An 11,900-nucleotide genomic window follows, 5' to 3' on the forward strand; every position below is an offset into this window, starting at 1 on the left:
CCATTCTTAACATTCTTAATTTCTTTTTTTTTTTTTTTAAGATTTTATTTATTTATTTGACACAGAGAAATTACAAGTAGGCAGAGAGGCAGGCAGAGAGAGAGAGAGGAGGAAGCAGGCTCCCTGCTGAGCAGAGAGCCCGATGTGGGACTCGATCCCAGGACCCTGAGATCATGACCTGAGCCGAAGGCAGCGTCTTAACCCACTGAGACACCCAGGTGCCCAACATTCTTAATTTCTAATTAAACTTCGGAATGGGGTGTCAGGGAGCTCAGGCAGAAGAACATGTGACTCTGGATCTCCAGGTCAGTGGTGAGTTCAAGCCCGGCATCTGCGTGTACAGATTACTAAAAACAAACAAACACACAAACATACTAAAAACAAACAAACACACAAACAAACTGTTTAAAATCTTGGCAGAGGGCGCCTGGGTGGCTCAGTGGGTTAAAGCCTCTGCCTTCGGCTCAGGTCATGATCCCAGGATCCTGGGATCAAGCCCCACATCGGGCTCTCTGCTCAGCTGGGAGCCTGCTTCCTCCTCTCTCTCTGCCTGCCTCTCTGCCTACTTGTGATTTATGTCTGTCAAATAAATAAATAAAATCTTAAAAAAAAAAAATCTTGGCAGAAAAATGCACATAGATTCTTCAAGATTTCCCCTTAGAATGAATGGATATATAAATAAATAAAGCAAGCATTATCATCATGGGCTGCCACTTTTGAATCACCCTATACCCCCAACCAAACCTAGATGAGCCACTATACCTGTTAGTTATTAAACAGCCAAAATAATACATGTGTTTGAGCCTGGTCAGTTCTTCTTAAGTCAAACATGCAAGCGCCAGTGGTGTGCAGATGCCAGCCCCTTACACATTTGGATTTCTGGGGCAATTAATCTGTCACTTTTCGACATCTGATCAATTTTCTAATAATTGAACTTTCAGAGGAATCGGTAGACAATGGGTCTTTGTACTCCAGCCATAAAGAAGTAAAAACAAATGAATTTTCCAGGTCACAGAAGCTTCTATCACCAATGCTTCCAATCATTTTAGCTAAAAATCTTTCTAAATGTGTGAGATTCATAATGTTTTCCAAGAAAGTCTGTGTCTTTCTTTTAGAAAAACCTCAGTGCAGATCCAGAAAAAAATATGGCTACTAGTCAGCCCAGTGCTTTGTACATTTAGGAAAAAGAAAATATGAATGCTGCATCTACTCTATGGGCCAAGGATGAGAATGTTGTTCAATTACCATCCTCCTTATGGGTCCTTGACATGACTGCCTCTGCTCCATTCACAGTCGGCCTCTGGAATCAACATCCCACAGGCTCCTTCCTCATGCTTTTCTCACCTGGAAGTCTTGTCCTCTTTTACTCTGTAACTCCCAACAGCTGCTGTCCACTTTCATAGCACATTGTCTGAGCATCGCCAGGATGGGGCACCAGTCTTGACTGGCCCTTTCTAACTTTACCCTTTTTCCTTGCAGTCAAGAAAGCACACTGGAAAGCAAGGAGGAGTGATATTGTATGGATAATCTCAAATCTGCTCCAGTTTCCTTTTTAGGCAAACCAACATGGTTGGAAATATACCTAGACTGCAACAGATAAATATATTACTGGGGAAAAAAAAACAGTATTTGTGAATGACCTAACAACTTACTATGACCTGTGAGTGTGTGCAGTGACTTCATGATTAATGTCCTTATCTTGATGAGCTGCAACAAGGCCAGATCATGCCCTTTCTTCCCAGAACACTAACTCATAATTTATGTGTTCATTTTATGGTCTTTTATTCATTCCACAAGCATGTAATGAATATTTTACTGGGCTGCCTGCTGGGGATACATGCTGACCTAGACCAAAAATCCTTTAATGTCAAGGAGCTCATATCTACTATGGGAAGTTAGATATGTCTGGGATGTAAGAATACATCTACAACTGGGATGTAGGAATAGACAATGAATATAAATATAGATACTATATCTGATCAATGGATAGATAGTAGTCAGACAGTTGATGACAACTGGTATGTAGAGATGCAAGAGATTATAAAGGGTCCCTAGCTATTTCACAAGAGAAAAGTGATCAAGGATGAATTAGAACACTTTGGTAGAAAGACAAAGGGGTTGGGAGATAGGCCTTCCCAGCAGCACCACAGCCATAGACAGTATGCAAGTCTAGAGCAGCAACGAGGCAAACTGACTTACGGGTCAGTGTGGTCTGAAAATGCTCCATTGTTAGGCTCCTTTCTATTTTCCTAGACTTCATAGTTTTCTAACAATCTGCAGATCATTTAAGTGTTGTTTATCAAACCTATGATGTACTGGGCACTTTGCCTAGATGCTCTTCTTTAATATTTGTAGGAATCTGTTTGATCAGCTACTTTATAGGTAAGGGCTCCAAGGCTTGAAGACCAAATTCCTCTGCTAGTAAGCAACCATTATCATTCAATTCCAAGTTTGTCTGACTTCGAAACTCATGCATTTTCTGTTAAGACAAAGGCAGATGCTTAATGACTGTGCCACCTAGGCACCCCAAAAATTTCTCTTGCGATAGAACACCTGGGGCACCTGTGTGCTCTGTGGGTTAAAGCCTCTGTCTTCACCTCAGGTCATGATCTCAGTGTCCTGGAATCAAGTCCCGCATCAGGCTCTCTGCTCTGCAGGGAGCCTGCTTCTCTCTCTGCCTCTGCCCTCCTGTACTCTCTCTCTCTCTATGACAAATAAATAAATCAAATCTTTTTTTTTTTTTTTAATAAACTGGTGTATCTTATTGGACAAGAGGATATAGGAATTCTTTGTACTTTCTTTGAAATTTCTCTCCAGGTTTGAAATTTGAAAAAAAAATTAATAATCAGCATTTACTTCTATTGTTTTTGATTATTAATTCAAAGCAAACTTAAATGTGGTTGAATCTAGGGAGACTCCCTTTTCTTTTTCTTTTTAAGATTTTACTCATTTATTTGAGAGAGAGAAAACAAGTTGGGGAAAGGCAGAGGGAGAAACAGACTCCCTATGGAGCAGGGACTGCCAACACAGGACTCCATCCCAGGCTCCTGGGATCATGACCTGTGCCAAAAGCAGATGCTTAACTGACTGAGCCACTCAGGCTCCCCCAAATGAGGCTGAATCTAAATGGAAACTCTACTATATCCCTAGGCCTTAGAAATTATGAATGGGGCACCTGGGTTATATTAATTTTTTTTTAAGGTTTTATTTATTTGACAGAGAGAGATCACAGTAGACAGAGAGGCAGGCAGAGAGAGAGAGGGAAGCAGGCTCCCTGCTGAGCAGGGAGCCCGATTCGGGACTCGATCCCAGGACCCTGAGATCATGACCTGAGCCAAAGGCAGCGGCTTAACCCCCTGAGCCACCCAGGTGCCCCAATTATATTATTTTTAATGTTGTATGCACTACACTAAGTACTGGAGATAACAGTTGTGAACAAGACTGAGGTGATCCCAGCTCTGAGGAAGTCTATGCCTTCATAGTGGGGGATGCAGACTTGCAAAGTAGCAATTAACAAGAAGGTCCTGTTCTGCTTTTTTTTGAAGATTTTATTCATATATTTGAGACAGACAAAAAGAGAGCACAGCTGGCAGGGAGGATCAGAGGGAGAGGAAAAAGCTGAGCATGGAGTGCAACGTAGGGCAAGAGGTGATGTGACTCGTATTATGGAAGTCACAGTAAAATATGAAGAAGTAGAAAGATTCAGAACTAAAGAGCTATTTAAAAAGAGAGAGAAAGATTCAAGAAGTAAAAATAGACAGAGGCTGGTGAGTGATTAGTTTAGGAAGGAGATAAATGATGATTTACACATATACCAAGACTTCGGTTTGGATATATCTGAATATAGGTGGTTTTGCACGTTGGTGATTCCCAAATAGAGATCCCAGAAGAAAAATGAGACTTAAATGGAAATATTATTAAATTTGAACATATTGGGGCGCCTGGGTGGCTCAGTGGGTTAAGCCGCTGCCTTCAGCTTGGGTCATGATCTCGGGGTCCTGGGATCGAGTCCCGCATCGGGCTCTCTGCTCAGTGGGGAGCCTGCTTCCTCCTCTCTCTGTCTGCCTCTCTGCCTACTTGTGATCTCTCTCTGTCAAATAATAAATAAAATCTTTAAAAAAAAAAATTTGAACATATTATTAAATTTGAACATACAGGAAGAAACAGTAGAGTTAAACTCTGTTTGCCTTTTATGTTCCCAAGCACCTAGTAACTGCTCAATTGAACAAATCATTTAATGAATGAGCGAGCAGATGTAGGTATGGTTCTGAAGTCCGAGAGGGATTTGGGCTGAAGGTAGGGATGAGAGAATCATTAGCAAATAGTGTTTGAAGCCACAAAGCTGGAGGAGATTGTCCTTGGAGTGTGTACAGTAGGAACAGGGGTAGGAGGTAAGACAGAGTTCCGTGAAGGGCCAACATTCAAGGGAAAGACCAAGGAAGCAAGGCTAATAAAGAGGAAGCCTTGTCAGAGTGATATGAAGAAAACAAGAGGTGGCTTCACCAGTCAAGGAAGCAATAGTGTGTGTTTGATCTACAGATACAAACACTACTGACAGGATAATGAAGATGAGAGAAGAGTCCTTTTTTTTCCTTAAGATTTATTTTTTATTTATTTTAGAAAGAGCAGGAAGCTTTACGCAGTGGCAGTATCGTAGCCAATGAGGTTTATCTGAGGCGTGATTATTGCTAATAGAAAGAGCAGGAAAGCACAAGTGGAGAGTGGGGAGAGAGAGAGAGAATCTTAAGTGGACTCCCAGCTGAGCATGGAGTCCCACACAGGGCTTGATCTCACCACCCTGAGATCATGACCTGAGGTGAAATAAAGAGTTGGACGCTTAACTGACTGAAACACCCAGGTGCCCCCAAGAAGAGTCCATCTTAACCTCCAGAACAATCTTACATCCTAGTCAAGAACTTCTGGGTGGAGACGAGGGAACAGAAGCCAGAAGGCAGCGAGGGAGGTGGAAGGTGTGGAGGTGGAGACACAGAGTGTGCAAAATTCTTGCAGAATTTTGGTTGTAAAAGGGAAGGGAGATGTGGCAGTGATAACTGGAGATATTCTAGGGAGAGCTTTTGTCTGTTTTTGTTGTGTTTTAGAAGAAGGATTTAGAGTTGGTGCTGGTGAGGAGGGTATAGATAATAATGGTGATAATGTTATTGTCCTTGCTCTTACTTGAGATAGGGACACTGGAGTGATTTGAATGAAGGGAAGGAGGGAGAGACTAGTCCTTTCTAGACTAGTCTCCATTCTGAGGATGGAGAAACGTGTGGAGAAATCTAATCCACAGTTTGGGATTAGTTTTTGAAGGAATAAAGGGCACATTTTCCCTTTTGTCCTGAGGGAAGGAAAGCAGAGTGAGTGCATGATGTAATTTAAGTACAGAACAGGCCAGAACCTAAAGGCATTCTCTTCTGGTGGCTCCCATTTTTTTCTGTGAAATTAGAGACTGCGCACATTTGCTGATGGCATTAGAAGGCCCAGAGGTTTTCGGAGAGGAGAGATTTGAAATAAAAATTGCGATGAGTGGAATAGCAAGCTTGCTAGGGCAAAGAAAGACTTGCCAGGCGGTGCTGAGAGTTCACCTGAGGCTGGAGACAGAGGCTTCAAGAAGGCAGGACTGAAATGTCCCAGTGTTTGGTTTTTGCCCAGTGAAGGTGACAAAGGACAAAGGGTGAAAGGCTATGGCAGGAGAGTGATTAGAGTCCCCGGGACAGGACATCTGAGCTGGACCAGAAAGAAAATAAAGACAGGAGAGGGGCAGAATATTGAGAAAAAGTAACTAGGCCACCAAGGTATTTTATTTTCTGATGTCAGAAGCTTAAGTTCACAGCCATGTCAGACAGAAATCTCTGAAAGGGCAGAGGGAGGAAGGTCGTTCCCTGACATAGGAGTTATTTAAAATAGAGGGAATTTGGGACACCTGGATGGCTCAGTCAGTTGGGCATTCAACTCTTGGTTTTGGCTGGGGTTGTGATCTCATGGGTGGTGGGACTGCCTGGAGGGCTCCAAGCTCAGTGCGGAGTCAGCTTGGGGATTTTAGTCCTCTGCCCCTCCCCCTCCCTCCCGCCCTCTCTCTCTCCAAAGTAAATAAATCAATCTTAAAAATACATACATACATATGTAATAAAATAAAGAGAATATGCACTTCATCAGTGCATATGAAGTCAGGCATTATGCTATGAATTGCACACATGGATTAATTCATTTGACCTTCAAAATAAACCTAAAAATCAGGGATTATTCTCCCTGGCTTTTTTTTTTTTTTTTTAAGACTTTATTTATTTATTCGACAGAGAGAGAGGGATCATAAGTAGGCAGAGAGGCAGGCAGAGAGAGAAGGGGAAGCAGGTTCCCCACCATGCAGAGAGCCTGATGCAGGGCTCAATCCCAGGACCTTGAGATCATGACCGGAGCCAAAGGCAGAGGCTTAACCTACTGAGCCATGCAGGCGCCTCTCTTTCACATCTTTTTTAAATTTATTTTTATTTTTTCGGGGCGCCTGGGTGGCTCAGTGGGTTAAAGCCTCTGCCTTCGGCTCAGGTCATGATCCCAGGGTCCTGGGATCAAGCACCTCCTTGGGCTCTCTGCTCATCCAGGAGCCTGCTTCCCAACCACCCCAACCTGCCTCTCTCTGCCTGCCACTCTGACTGCTTGTTATCTCTGTCTTTCAAACAAATAAATATAAATAAATAAATTTATTTATTTTTATTATTATTTTTACATTACTTTATTTATTTAACTGATCTCTATACCCAATGTGGGGCTCAAATTCACTGCCTTGATTTCAAGAGTCACATGCTCTGGAGGTGCCTGGGTGCCTCAGTCGATTAAGTATCTGCCTTTGGCTCAGGCCATGATCTCTGAGTCCCCACATTAGGCTACCTGTTCAGTGGGGAGTCTGTTTCTCCCTTTCCCTCTGTTCCTCCCCTCCTCCCCCAGCTTGTGTTCTCTCTCACTCTCTCTCTCAAATAAATAAATAAAATCTGAAAGAAAAAAAAAAAAAAAGAGGCTCTTTCTCTATCGACCGTGCCAGCCAAGTGCTCCCAAATTAATTAATTTTTAAAAACTAGTTTAAAAAAGATGTGAAAGAGGGGTACCTGGCTGGCTCAGTGGGTAGAGCATCCAACTCTTGGGGTCATGACTTCAAGCCCCACGTTGGGTGCAGAGCTTACTGAATAAAAGGAATAATAAAAATAATTTGTTAAATTTAATTTATTTAAAGATTATTCAAAAATTTAACCCATAAAGATGGGCATGTATAATGAAAGCCTTCAGGTGAGGCTGGTGCAGTAGAATGTATCTCCACCACTCTTAGTTTCTTCAATATCCTACTAGAATATTTCCTTGCACACACACACAGATGTGTATATGTGTATATACACAATTACATGTGGTTTTTTGCCCTCCTTTCCATATATAGCGATAGATATTGGAATTATTTGCTACAACACACCTTTTTCCTTTTCAGACAGCCCAATATTCCCGAGTTACCAGAAATTATTTAACCCTACAACAGATTTCAGGTTATTTCCTATCATTTTCTATTATAACTAAATTAGTAATTATCACCCTTGCATATGTTTGTCTCCATCTGGAATTTCATTTTTGAGGTGAGAAAGCTAATTACCTTTACATCACGTACTGACTAAATTGTATTTTACCTCAGAGACTTGAAATGTCACCTTTATCCTATACCATACTAACATCTCAAGTGAATTTTCTATATTTCCATACATGCTGTCATGTTTCATTGATCTAAATATTCTTGATCCGTATATTCATGTGGCAATATTAAATTGTTTCACTGACTGACATTTTACAAAGCAGTTTGAAATTTGCCAAGAACTCCCTCGTTCCTTTTGTTGCTGATTTTCCGAGTTTTCATAGCTAATATGAAGAAATCATCGCATGACTTCAAAAAGAGGAATTAATTTAGGGATACTTCTCATTTCCACTTTAATGAAGTATATACTAGAGAAACTCCAAGAGTTAGAGATTTAACTGGGGCAGGAAAAAGAGGGAACATTTAGATGTTAATTAGCTCAGCTAGTCCACACAGACACCTTTCCTGAAAGAAAGAGAAGGGGGAAGAATTTCTACAGAAGGGAAGAGGAGAGATGAAGCTGGCACTGCGCAACTACCCCCCCCCCCGCCCGCTTCACCCCCCCCCCCCCAACATTCCTCCCCTTCCATCTGGCTTCTACTCTCTCCACTCCACTGTCCGGCTCTGGTCAAGGACACTCAGTTTTCTGGTTCCTAAATACATGGATTCTTCTCTTAGGGTCCTGTGGTTAGTCTCCAAAATATAGCAGTACTTTGCTGGTACCTTCAGGAAGCTGTGAGACCAGACACAGTTTAAATGGCTGCAAACCTCAGCTCCTTTAGAATTTGTCTTTCCAGTCGGAGACAGTCCAGTCCCCACACAGTAACATCCGGATCACACACAGAAATCTCTGCCTTATTTCCAGGCTTCCTCCTCCCCTCCACCTCATTCCCCACCTCACAGCCGCCCCCCGCAACACAGTCCTTATTCTTGTCCCACTTGAGTGCCTAAGTATTTTGCGGGAGGCTGTGTATGGGGACAGATGGAGGGAGACCCAGAGGTTAGAAAAGATTCCCCAAGCATCTCCACCATTTGCCATACAGCATAATTTACCCGAATACATAGCTCTTTCCAGTTTACAAAGTCCACAGTAGTGTCTAGTACAATGCCTGGAAGCAGAGGTACTCAATATCTGTTGAATAATCAACTACCAAATTATCTGTTGCTTATAAATCAAAATGGCTGCGGTCCTTAGTGACAACTGTAGGTTATCCTAAAGAACTCATTCCTGTGGAACTTGACAAAGATAAAATTTGTTATAAATAAGTATAGTTTCATTGACATTTGGTCTAGGGCAAGTAAATTACCCAAAGAGGTGATTTATAAATTCATTCAACCTAATTCTCTGATAGGAAGCTGAGCAATGTGCTCTGGTCATTGGGTCTGATTTATATCAGGAAAATGTACAAAAGAAAATGGAGGTTCTCTATCTTGCTCTTGTCCTCTCCTGGTCTCCTGTTACTATATAACAGGCATCTTTTTGCTTTAATTACCTTCTTCATGGCTTGAGAGCTTTGATGACTTGATTAAGCTTTGCAGTGCAGTTCCAGTCCCTACCCATCTGATTAATTAGCCCAAACCTTATTAACTTCCTAATTCGGATCAATAAGGCACTGATGCTAAACTGTGCAAGGGCAAACTAAGGAGGCAATTTTATTTCAAGACAGAGAACCATTTTACTTGCTGCAACAGTCCTATTTGATTGCACTATTTGGGGACCTTGCATTAACAACACAAGACATCCATTATTCTGGGACTCAGGTAGGTGTTGCCCATAGCCAGAGAAAGAATGTGATGATGGCGATGATAATGATGATGATGACCTTCTCTGCAAGAAACTGACAAACCAGGTAACTAGAAACTCCTCCCCTCTAAACCCAAAAAGGGAGTTCCCTACCACCAACAGAATAGTTCAACATTCTAAACCAGCATTATCCAATGGAAATATTTTAAATTTTCTAGTAGCTACATTCAAAAAGGTAAAAATTAACAAGTGAGATTAATTTTGAAAGCACATATTTTATCATCCAAAACATCAAAAATATCATTGCAACATGTAAGCCATACAAAATTATTAATGAGAGGGGCGCCTGGGTGGCTCAGTTAGTTAAGTGTCTGACTCAATTTTGGCTCAGGTCGTGATCTCAGGGTTGTCAGATTGAGCCCACGTATGGCTCTGTGCTACATGTGAAGCCTGTATGGGATTCTCTCTCTGTCTCTCCCCTCCTCCTCTCTCTCTCTCCTTTACAAAAAAAAAAAAAAAAAAAATATATATATATATATATATATACACACACACGTGTGTATATATACATAATACACACACACATATATATACATATGTGTGTATATATATATATTTTACATATACATATATATAACATTGTACTTTGCAGCCCCAGGTTTATTGAAATATAATTGACATACAACATTGTGTATGTTTATGGTGTAGAGTGTGATGATTTGATACATGTATTATTGTGAAATGATTACAATAATATTAGTTAAAATTTCCATCACCTCATCTTTGTGTGTGTGTATTGAGAACAAGTAAGAACTATTTTCTTAACAACTCTCAAACATATAATCCAATTGTGTCAACTACTCATCAGGCTGTATATTAGATTACCAGAATTTATTTACGTTGTAAGTACAAGTTTGTATCCTTGACCGACATCTTTCCATTTCCTACCCCCCGAACCCAGGAGGGCAGCCACTGTTCTCCTCTGTTTCTGTGAGTTTAGCTTCATTAGATTTCACATATAAGTGAGATCATAAAGTATTTGTCTTTCTATGTCTCACTAATTTCTCTCAGCATCATGCCCTCAAGGTCCTTCCATATTGTTGCAAATGGCAAGACTTTCTTCTCTTTATGTCCCAATAATATTCTGTTCTGTCTAGAGAGGCAATATATATTCCCCCACATTTTCTTTATCCATTCATCCACCAATGGACAAGATATTGTGCTTTTTAAAAAAGATTTTTAAAGATTTAAAGATTTTATTTATTTGAGAGAGAGAAAGAGAGGGCGAGACAGCATGAGCCAGGGGGAGAGGCAGAGGAAGAGAGAGAAGCCGACTCCCCACTGCCCATGGAGCCAGATGAGGCTGGATCCCAGGATACTTCCAGGACACAGGGATCATGACCAGAGTGGAAGGCAGAGGCTTAACCACTTGAGCCACCCAGACACGTGAGAATTTACATTTCTTTTTTCCAAAGATTTTATTTATTTGACAGAGACACGGAGAGAGGGAACACAGGTAGGGGGAGTGGGAGAGGGACAAGTGGACTCCCTGCTGAGCACGGAGCCCTAGGGGTTGGGGGGGGCTCGATCCCTGGACCCTGGGATCATGACCTGAGCCAAAGGCAGACACTTACCAACTGAGCTACCCAGGCGCCCTGAGAATTTACATTTCTAATAAACTCCCAGGTGATGCTTATAGCACTGGTCCTGAAACCCTACTTTGAAAACCATTGCTTTAAAAATAGGACTGATTTCAACCCATCTTCTACAGGTTACAGAGATCTGTACAAAAGCGACATCCCCTTCCATCCAGTTAGGGTCATGACTTGGTCTTGGTTCTGTTTCCCCCCATCGCTTTTCTTTTTTTCTTTTCTTTTCTTTCTTTTTTTCCTCTTCCATCACTTTCAATCAAAATCTGGTTTAGTTTCAACCCTCCAATTTCCTTCCAAATCACATGAAATTCTAAAGTTTAAGGAATTGACTAGATTTTGTTTTGAACCCTGAAATCAGGTCAGCTCTAAGCATGTACAAAACCGAAACAGCTTTGTGTCTTCATGATCTGTGTCTGCAGACACCTGTTCCCCTGCCAAGGGCTCTCTCTACCTTGCAGAAGCCTCTCGAAAGGCTTTTTAACTCACCAGACACCAAGGCTCTGAGCAGCAGGGGCAGGGCCAGCTTCTGGCTCATTCTCTCAACCAGTCCCTCCCCTACCATCTGAGGCTGCCTTTCCCTTTACTGTCAGCTTAAGAAAATCACCACCGAATGAACAGTTTCTTATTTTCATCTCCAGTTCTTTTCGCTAATAAAGCAACGGATGTGCAAAGGAACCAGTTCGGACACTACAAAAGGGCAGCCAGTGAGAAAGTAGTGCCTCCTTCCCCCTTCTTCTGGTTTTCTCCATCTAATTGCCCTCAGAACTTAAGGTGTTCTGACTGTTCTGTATGCCTTTTCAGAGATAATCTACCCATAAATGTATATATACGCTTTTACACACACACACACGCGCGCGCGCGTGCACACACACGCACTTTTCTTTTACGGGAGAGAAAC

At 41.7% G+C, this 11,900-nt stretch overlaps 1 pseudogene; it reads left to right on the top strand.

Annotated features, from left to right (window-relative positions):
- Positions 1-4,631: 4,631 nt before the first annotated feature.
- LOC132014678 (U4 spliceosomal RNA) lies at positions 4,632-4,700 on the top strand (annotated as a pseudogene).
- Positions 4,701-11,900: the final 7,200 nt, after the last annotated feature.

Source organism: Mustela nigripes, chromosome 3 (assembly GCF_022355385.1).
Source record: "Mustela nigripes isolate SB6536 chromosome 3, MUSNIG.SB6536, whole genome shotgun sequence".
In the NCBI taxonomy this organism is placed as follows: Eukaryota; Metazoa; Chordata; class Mammalia; order Carnivora; family Mustelidae; genus Mustela; species Mustela nigripes.